The sequence below is a fragment of the Notamacropus eugenii genome, chromosome 3, assembly GCF_028372415.1.
Source record: "Notamacropus eugenii isolate mMacEug1 chromosome 3, mMacEug1.pri_v2, whole genome shotgun sequence".
Taxonomy (NCBI): domain Eukaryota; kingdom Metazoa; phylum Chordata; class Mammalia; order Diprotodontia; family Macropodidae; genus Notamacropus; species Notamacropus eugenii.
In genome coordinates this window covers 366,196,501-366,206,405 of record NC_092874.1, presented here as the reverse complement: position 1 = coordinate 366,206,405, position 9,905 = coordinate 366,196,501, and the positions used below count along the sequence as shown (strand labels likewise).

The window sequence follows — 9,905 nt, the reverse complement described above, 5'->3', positions numbered from 1 at the left end:
CACTTCCTAGAAAGTAGAGGGAGAAGAAAAGGAAGCAATGACAGATTTTAGATTCTTGGGTTCAAAGATCACTGCAGATGGTGACTACGGCCATGAAACTGAAAAATGTTTGCTTCTTGGAAGGAAAGCTATGGCAAACCTGGACAGTGTACTAAAAAACAGAGATATTATCTTGCCAACCATAGTCTATATAGTCAAAGTTGTGGTTTTTCCAGTAGCAATGTATGGCCATGAGACCTGAACTTTAACAAAAGTTGAACTATGTAGAATTGATGCTTTCACATTATATTGCTAGAAAAGACTTTTGAGAAATCAAACATTACTTGAGTTAATTAATTCAGATTATTCATTGTAAGACAAATAACGCAGTTGAAGTTTAAAAACTTTGGCCATGGTGGGGGGTGGAGATGGTAGAGTTGAAACAAGGACCTGCTTGAGATGTCCCCGAAAACCCCTCAAAATAACTTTTTTAAAAGACTCTAAACAAATTCTGGAGCAGCAGAATCTAGCTGTGGATCTTGGTCACAGTTCTTGTTGGCGATCCTGGGGCAAGAAGGAGTGCTGGCATGACAAATTTGCTGGCAGCCATGGAGAAGGAATCTAACTCACAGTTCTACGGCAGGAAAGAGTGATAGTGATTGCTCACAGCCCAGAGAGCAGGCCAGGAAAGAAATAAACAACTCTCCACAGTTCAGCATCCAGCCTCAGACACTTATGAGTAGTGTGACCCTGGGCAAGTCACTTAACCCTGTTTGTCTCAGTTTCTAGTTTGTACAATGAGCAAGAAAAAGAAATGCCAAACAGTATCTTGTTAAGAAAACTCCAAAGGGTATTATGAATAGTTGAATACAACTAAAATGAGTAAACAAAAACCACTCCTTTTCCCCATAGAGGCTACAAATCAGGCTCTTGGCAAGGGTAATATGAAATGGGAGACATGGTCTAATGGTCTGATGGAAGGCCCAACTTAACAATTGTTCTTCCTTCCAAAGATTGAAGATTAGGCAGGAAAAGGACACAGAAGGAGATGGAAATCAAATCTTCATAGGATGATAAAGAAATCCTGTTCCCTATGTACTTTCCTTTTTTTCTTCCCTCAAGGGACAGGTGCAGCAGGAAAAAGAAGGTCTGAAGTCAAAGGGTAGGTTAGTCTTCTTTTCACTGGAAGTTCTACACATTATGGAAAGGAGATCAGGCCCATAGTAGGAGACTGAACTTGCTTTGTGCCAGCACAGATAAACATCATTTCTTTCAGGAAGATGGAAGACCTAGCCTAGCCCCACTGACACTTGGAACCTCTCTTTTTTTTTTTTTTATGGTGCCAATTTTAAATAATTTTTATTCTCCAGGACAAGAATTGCATTTCCGCTTGTTTACAGTACTGATAAAGTGCAATGTTGTTCACTTCTCTCCCTCTGCACACATTCAAGTATTCAGAATGCCCAGATTTACACAGTACCTTAAAAGTTACTTTTAAACTGCTACTGCCTTGGCTATAAATTTTGAGTCCTTCAATTTTTGGAAAAGCTGTGTGGAATGCTCTTTCCTCTGTTGTTTAGACCACCCCTCCAATGGTGGGTCCAGAAGAAGCACCTCCAGATGGGGCTGCTCCACCCCCCGGGAATCCACCAAGCATGCCTCCTGGCATGCCCCCTGCACTCTGGTACAGCTTGGTAATGATGGGGTTGCAGACCTTCTCCAACTCTTTCTGCTGATGCTCAAATTCTTCCTTCTCAGCAGTCTGGTTCTTATCCAGCCAGTAGATTATTTCATTACATTTGTCAAGGATCTTCTGTTTGTCTTCATCACCAATTTTGCCTTGCAGTATTTCATCCTCCACTGTAGTCTTCATGTTGAAAGCATAAGATTCAAGAGAATTCTTGGAAGACACCTTGTCTCTCTGCTTCTCATCCTCAGCCTTGTATTTCTCAGCCTTCTGGACCATACGCTCAATGTCTTCCTTGCTCAGATGTCCTTTATCATTGATGATGGCAATCTTGTTCTCCTTGCCTGTGCTCTTATCCACAGCAGAAACATTGAGAATGCCATTTGCATCAATGTCAAATGTCACTTCAATCTAAGGAACACCTCTGGGTGGTGAGGGGATTCCTATGAGCTCAAATTTGCCAAGCAGGTTGTTATCCTTTGTCATTGCCCTCTCACCTTCATAAACCTGAATAAGCACACCAGGTTGGTTGTCCGAATAGGTGGTAAATGTCTGTGTCTGCTTGGTGGGAATGGTGGTATTACGTTTGATCAGAACCATCATAACTCCACCAGCAGTTTCAATTCCAAGGGAAAGAGGAGTGACATCCAACAGCAACAAGTCCTGCACATTCTCAGATTTATCTCCAGACAAAATGGCAGTCTGGACAGCTGCACCATAAGCAACAGCCTCATCAGGATTGATACTCTTGTTGAGCTCCTTGCCATTGAAGAAGACCTGCAAAAGCTTCTGGATTTTTGGAATTCGAGTGGAACTGCCCACCAGGACTATGTCATGAATCTGTGATTTATCTAGCTTGGCATCTCTTAAGGCCTTTTCCACAGGGTCCAGTGTGCCACGGAAGAGATCAACATTCAGCTCTTCAAAATGGGCTCTAGTGATTGATGTATAGAAGTCAATGCCTTCATAGAGGGAGTCAATCTCAATACTGGCTTGGGTACTAGAAGAGAGAGTGCATTTTGCACGTTCACAAGCGGTGCAAAGATGGCAAACAGCCCTCTTGTTCTCACTGAAGTCCTTCTTGTGGTTTTGCTTGAACTCCACAATGAAATGGTTGACCATTCAATTATCAAAGTCCTCCCCACCCAAGTGGGTGTCCCCAGCTGTGGACTTGACCTCAAAGGTGCCATCTTCAATGGTAAGAATGGAGACATCGAAAGTACCACCTGCAAGGTCAAAGATCAACACATTTCTCTCGGCACCAACCTTTATGTCCAAGCCATAAGTAATAGCAGCAGCAGTTGGTTCATTGATGATTTGGAGCCCATTGAGACCTGAGATGGTTCCAGCATCTTTAGTGGCCTGACGCTGGGAATCATTGAAATAGGCTGGTACTGTGACAACAGCATTTGTGATGGTGTTCCCAAGGTAAGCTTCAGCATTTCTTTCATCTTGGTCAAGATCACAGAAGACGCTTCCTCTGGCTAGAAACTTTTGGCCTCCCCTTTGTATTCCACTTGGACCTTAGGCCTGCCTGCATCATTCACCACTGTAAAAGGCCAGTGCTTCATGTCTGACTGTACAACTGCATCATCAAATCTGCGACCAATCAGATGTTTGGTGTCAAAAACTGTGTTGGTGGGGTTCATTTCAACTTGATTCTTTGCAGCATCACTGATTAAATGTTCTGTGTCAGTGAAGGTGACATAACTGGGGGTGGTCCTCTTTCCTTGGTCATTAGCAATGATCTCCACTTTGCCATGTTGGAAGACTCCCACACAGGAGAAAGTGGTGCCAAGATCAATGCCGACTACGGGTCCCTTCAACATGGCTACTGGGGAATCGGGGGTCATAGCTGACCGCTGTGGAGAAAGAAGGGCTGCTACTGTGCTGAGTAGCTTGGAACCTATTTTCACATGAGGAAGGAAGGTATACTTACTCTGAGAAGTTTGGGTTCCTCTGTTTACCTAAGAATGTTAACTATTAAGTGGCACCAAAAGTGGTAGACTCCACTTGTGGAGGGAAGTCCTTTGGGGCAGATGGAAGACACCTGGACTGAGTTACCCCTTGTCACTTTCCTTCAGGGAATATGTTTATTTGTCCACAGAAGATTAAAAGCATAAGGTTCACTTTTTCTCTCATTCTCTACCTCACAGTGTTAACTGTCTAGCCAATCGTTCATTATTTTCCACCCATGTATTATTTGCCTATTTGTCCTTTAATTGTTTCCATCAAGCTAACCCCAACTCTAAGTCACTTCCTGGTATATTTCATTCCTTCTGAACTACTTTCCCATGATCTCAGAAATTTTTCACTTGACATCACAATGAAGTAGTGAAAAAGGAAAATTTATCTGAAATAGAAATTCTAAATAACAAGGCATAGAACACACATTGCTTACCTTAATCTGACTTAATTTACCAAACAAGCTCAACAGTTGCAGAAACTATCAGTGTTATACAATATTTGATGATGAGTCTTGCCAAACTACCTTTCCGTACTAGAAGACACTTTCACTCCAGGACCTCATTGTCCTGATTGGTGACTGCCTCTCCTGGTAGAGTTTCAGGAAAGCCATAACCATCATACTTCCCTTCACTCCCTACTCTCTAACCATCCCCTCCTCTGTCTCACAAAACACCTAGTTGTCACTCACATAATCCTTTCATCCCCATCTCACTCTGGAAATCACAAATCATAATCAAATCAACTCAACTTTGTTCCTGGTAGAAAAGTTAAGTGGAAGCAAGGTCAAGATTTAAAGATAATGAGGGCAGTCTACTCTCCTCATAACTTCAACTGCCACCTCAATAACTTCCCAGATCAAAGTATGTCTCTCATATTGTCATTCCATTCTATCTGTTGTCTCCCATATTAAAATGTAAGCTTCTTGAGGGCAGGAAATAAGGTTGTTTTTGTTTTTTAATCCCTAACTCTTAATACAATATTTAGCCCATAATAAGTGCTTAATAAATGCTTTTTAATCATTCACTCATTTATTTCTACTTGCTAAAAATATAGCTCCATCATTGCTAGTTTCCAGGGAGGAATGAGGAAAGCAGTATGAGTCCATTCATTTCTACTACCCTGGGGCATTTTATGGTCAAGCAAAATGCAAATGAGATCAGAAAAGAAATAAAGTCTTGCCTGGTGGATGAATTCTGACATCTAATTGTCTAAGGAGGGCATTATCTCTTAGTATTGTACCATCACAACTTCAGGGTCTTGCATAGAAGGATATAAAGCATCCAGCTCAGCAAAGCACTACCTCATCAATATCTCTAAAGTTCAACACTGTCATAAACAGGGAAAACTCCTATTGATATCATAAGAACACAGTTCGGCTGACATTAACTTCTTCTTAATAGTCAAGGGTGAATGTGGCTCAGTAGTAGCACTTGACACTGTTTCTGTTATCCTACATTTTCTCTTCCTCAATTTATCCCTTGCTCAAATATTTCTACTTCATCATTGTCTCTTGCCAAAATATACCTCAGTTTTTGTTATGGCACCCACCTGACATTACTCTTAAGTCAAAGTATCAGGAATGACAGGACAGTGGGCAAAATGATAATGCATTGAAATCATTCATAATGGAAACAGTGAATTGTATTATGGCTCCAATTACACTTCTAATTTGCTTAAAATAGCTAGTTCTCATTCATTTTCAATATCCTACATGTGCCATATGGGAAAAAATGTTATTTTAAAATGTCTTAAAAATAAAGCCAGATGTGACTGTTCTCTGCATAGCATGGATCAATAACATTTTTCACACTACAAGATTTCAGTGTAAACATACAACAATAGTTCACACTTAATTTTTTTTCCTCCTCTTTAAATCTCGAAAGGTCAGTTTTTTCTTGCAATTTTTGTTTGGTTTCCAAATGAAATGAAAAATTCATTTTCCTCCCTACATTCTTGTTATCTTTAGTCTTGGAAGATGACTTAGAAGCTTTTCTGGTGCCTTCCCAACAATAACAAACATAGTTGATAATAAAACACCATGAAGCTGTTGGTAGTGTCATTCTCATTAGAAAAGGAACCATAGAAAGACTGTGTAACTCATCCAAGTATGAACCAAAGGCAGCTTTGCTTTAGGAGGGAGCTAGTTGGCATAGTGGATTGAGCTCTGGGCCTGGAGTCAGGAAGACCTGGGTTCAAAACTAGCCTTAGTAGTATGTGACCATGGGCAAGTCACTTAACACTTATTTGCTTTAGCTCCCTAATCTTTAAAATGGAGAGAATAGCAGCGCCTATGCCTCAGGGTTGTTGTGAGAAACAAATGAGATAATAATTGCAAAGCACTTAGCATAGTGCCTGGCACATGGTTACACCAAATATCTACGGAAGAAGTGAGAGTATTGGAGAGATGTTACAACAATGAAAGCTCTGGTTAACAGCTGCTATACAGAGGGGAGAGAATGAGGAATCCAGGATGACCATTAGGTTGTGAGCCTTGGAAAGGATGGGGGTGTGGTTTAGTGGGAAAGCTAATGAACTCCATTTTAGATTTCATGAGTTTAAGATCTTTTGGACATCCAATTGGAAATGTCTGAAATGCAACTGGAAATGGGAGATTGGATGTCAGTAGGGAGACTGGGGCAGGAAAGATAGATTTGAGAATAATAAGCACATTTTCATTTTCTTTTACATTTTATTTATTTTATTCTGAACTTAAGAAATAGAAAAAGCAATTCTATAACATAGTAAACTTAAAAAAAGATGATTGCCCATGAAACTATAATTTTATTATGTAAAATATATTATTCCTTTTAAATATATATTAAAGTTATCATGTAACTCTGTCCCTCCTTTTTTCCTCTCTCCTCCCACTCTAGAGATGGTTACCATAAGACATAAATATGTATGTAAACATATATATGTAAAATTATTGTATGCATACTTCTATTTATCAGTCCTTTCTCTGGATGCAGATAGTATCTATCCTTCAGAGATCCTTTGTAGATAATTTGGGCATTTATAGCAGTCAAAATGACATACTCACTTAAAGTTGTTCTTAAATCAATACTTCTGTCACGGTATACAACATTCTTCTGGTTCTGTGTATTGCCAAGGCAATATTCACAGCACTGGTGGTGACATAGTCCTCAGCTACAAAATATAAAAGACTTTCTAAATAGAAGGCAGAAGAAAAACATTTATTTAGACACGAGAAAGTCAAATACCAGAACCAGAAATAAAATCTGTTATTGTGACCAAGAAGTTAATAAACATAATCACCTCAGGGAACAAAGCCAATCCCAAGCCTCCCCCACCCCTTCCCAGGCCTTCTCAAAAGAAAACACTCATGAGCCTGAGCCTGCTTGCCTGCATCTTCTGTCCTCTGCCCTCCCTAGACTCACTCCCTCACTCCCTGTTCTCTCCACCTTTTCTGTTCCACCTGTTCAGCAAGCTCCTGACCAGCATATGTGACTTGGGCTACCTGGTGATTTAAGCAGATCATATGGGCCTATTAATGAATGAGAAAGATCTTTGAACTGAAATTACTATTACATTCTGCTAATTTTACTCTTCATTATTTCTTGCAAATCAATTCATGTTTTTCTAAGATCATTGTAATGGTAATTTAAGGTTAATGGTGTGTGTGGGGAAGAGTTAAAGATCTTTGCCACCTACTAATAGGCCTTTTAAATTTAAAATTAACCTTTTGTTAATTTCTATTGAGGCACTGGGTCAGAGGGTCCTGCCCTCTAGTTTTGAAAAGGATGTAAATACTCTGAGGTGAGGTTTTGTTCTGGGGCTTAGTTGTTGGAAGAAAGTTTGTATGCCACATGAAACTCTGGGAAGCTGCTAAGCAGACTTTGAAAACCCAGATGTTGGTGCTTCTCTCTCTGGTAACTATGTATGTATACTCAGACTGTTGGATCTGTGATGTATGGTCAGACAGAAGCCCTGTCTGTTCTTCTTTCTGTTTGTAATTTGTTTGCATTTTTCCTGAAATTTAGGGTATTGACTTTTCCTCTGAACTAAGTGAATGATATATGTGTTTGATTAAAGTAAGTTGTTGACCCCTCAAAAGTTGCTTTCCTTTTAGAAAAGCACATCTAAGAACCTGTACAGCAGGTCCTCCTGTGTATGACAGGGTCCTCACTATTCCAGTCATCAAACTGATCATTTTTCATAGCACAGTAGTGTTCCATCACAATCATATACCACAACTTGTTGAGCCATTCCCCAAATGACAGTCATTTCCACAATTTCTAGTTCTTTACCACCACAAAGAGAACTGCTATAAATATTTTAAAACATATAGGTTCTTTTTCATTTGTTCCTAATCATTTCAGGAAACAGATCTAGTAGTAGTATTTCTGAGTCAAAGGGTATAGGAAGTTTAATAACCTTGGGGGCATAATTCCAGTTTACTCTCCAAAATAGATGGATCTATTCACAGTTCCACCAACAGTGAGTGTCCCAATTTTTCCACATACCCTCCAACATTTATCACTTTCCTCTTCAACCATTAGCCAATATGATAGGTATAAAATGATATCTCAAGGTGGTTTTAATTTGCATTTCTCTAATCAGTAAAGATTTAGAATATATATTCATATGACTATAAACTCTTTTTATTTCTTCATTGGAAAGCTGCCTATTTATATCCTCTGACCATTTATCAGTTGGGGAATGACTTGTATTCTTATAGATTTGAAAAAGTTTTTTTTTTAATATATTTGAGGTTTGAGACCACTACCTGAGAAATTATCTATAAAATATTTCCCACTTTTCATTTTTCCTTCTGATCTTGGCTACATTTTATTTATGCAAAAACTTTTAATTTACTATAATCAAAATCATCAATTTCACACCTTGTCCTGCTCTCCATCTTGTGTTTATTCATAAGTTGTTCACCTATCCATAAGTCTGATAGATAGTATGTTCCATGTTCTTCAGATTTTGTTGTAATATCTCTCTTTATATCTAGGTCCTTTTTTTTTTTTACCTTTTCTTGGTAAATAGTGTAAGATACTGGTTTATGCCCAATTTCTGTCAGATTGTTTTTTAGCTTTCCTAAGAATTTTTTTAACCTAGTAATGAACATCAAAACATGTCTTTACATTGTCAAACACAAAGTTACTATAGTCTTTTACATTAATATTATCTTTTTTAGTAAGGCTTTTTCCTATGACAATCCTGTTCCTTCTTTTATCAATTCTCTTCCTTGATTTTCAGAATTTCTATTTTTTTATTTACTTTATTTTTCATATTTTAGTTACATTTTTAACTCATTAACTTGTTCTTTATCTATTTTGTTGATGAATGTTTAAAAACATAAATATTCCTCTAAGGAATGCTTTCACCATATTCCAAATTTTTTTATATGTTGTCCAATTGATTTCCTTAATGAAAGTATTTATAGTTTCTATGATTTATTCATTGATTCTCAGATTGTTTCAGTTTGTTTCATCTTCACATAAATTTGCTTTCTTCAAAGGTCAGTTATTTAAATGTTTTTATTTTGTTGAAATCAGTAAAGGATATATTTAACATTTTTATCCTTCTGCCTTTGTTTATGAGATCATTTTTGTTTTTTATAAAGGTGCAATATCCAACTGAGAAACACATAAATTACTTACTGATCCCTTCAGTAATAGTGTAGTAGCTGCTTAAGAAATGCTTGTCAAATTGATTTGAATCTTATAAATTTGAAGTTACTTTTTGGAATCCAAGTATATGACTTCACATGTATTCCTAGTAAATATTTTTAATTAGATTCAGCATAATTGCCTAGTCTATTAATGGATAGTATTTATCAATCCTGACCTTTCATTCAGTATGTTGGTTAGTCCTATAAACTTTTAAAGATAGCATGCTATCTTTAAAAGACAATTATAAAAATCTTACATGTCACAAAATCAAACATAATCCTCTCAGATACTCCAATAGAGAACCCTTTCAAGTTAACTTCAAATCAATAAAGATTATTCTCTATTTATGGACAGTTAATCAATTCTGAACCTAATCTAACTACATATATCTCTATATCTTTTGCACATGAATAACGTGATAGGCTTCAAATACTTTGCTAAAATCAAGGTTATCTCTATAATATGCCTTTTTATCTCCTAATTTAGTGACTTCATCTAAAAAAAAAAAAGTAATGTTTAGTTTCCTGTGAGATTTTTTTGATGTAGCTATGCTAGCTTTTACTGGCCACCCTTTGCCTTTTCACATTAAAAGAAAAAAACAATGTCTTTAACAATATGTGGAAGAATTT

At 37.6% G+C, this 9,905-nt stretch overlaps 1 pseudogene; it reads right to left on the bottom strand.

Annotated features, from left to right (window-relative positions):
* Positions 1 to 1,555: 1,555 nt before the first annotated feature.
* LOC140532200 (heat shock cognate 71 kDa protein pseudogene) lies at positions 1,556 to 3,495 on the bottom strand (annotated as a pseudogene).
* Between the last annotated feature and the right edge of the window lie 6,410 nt (positions 3,496 to 9,905).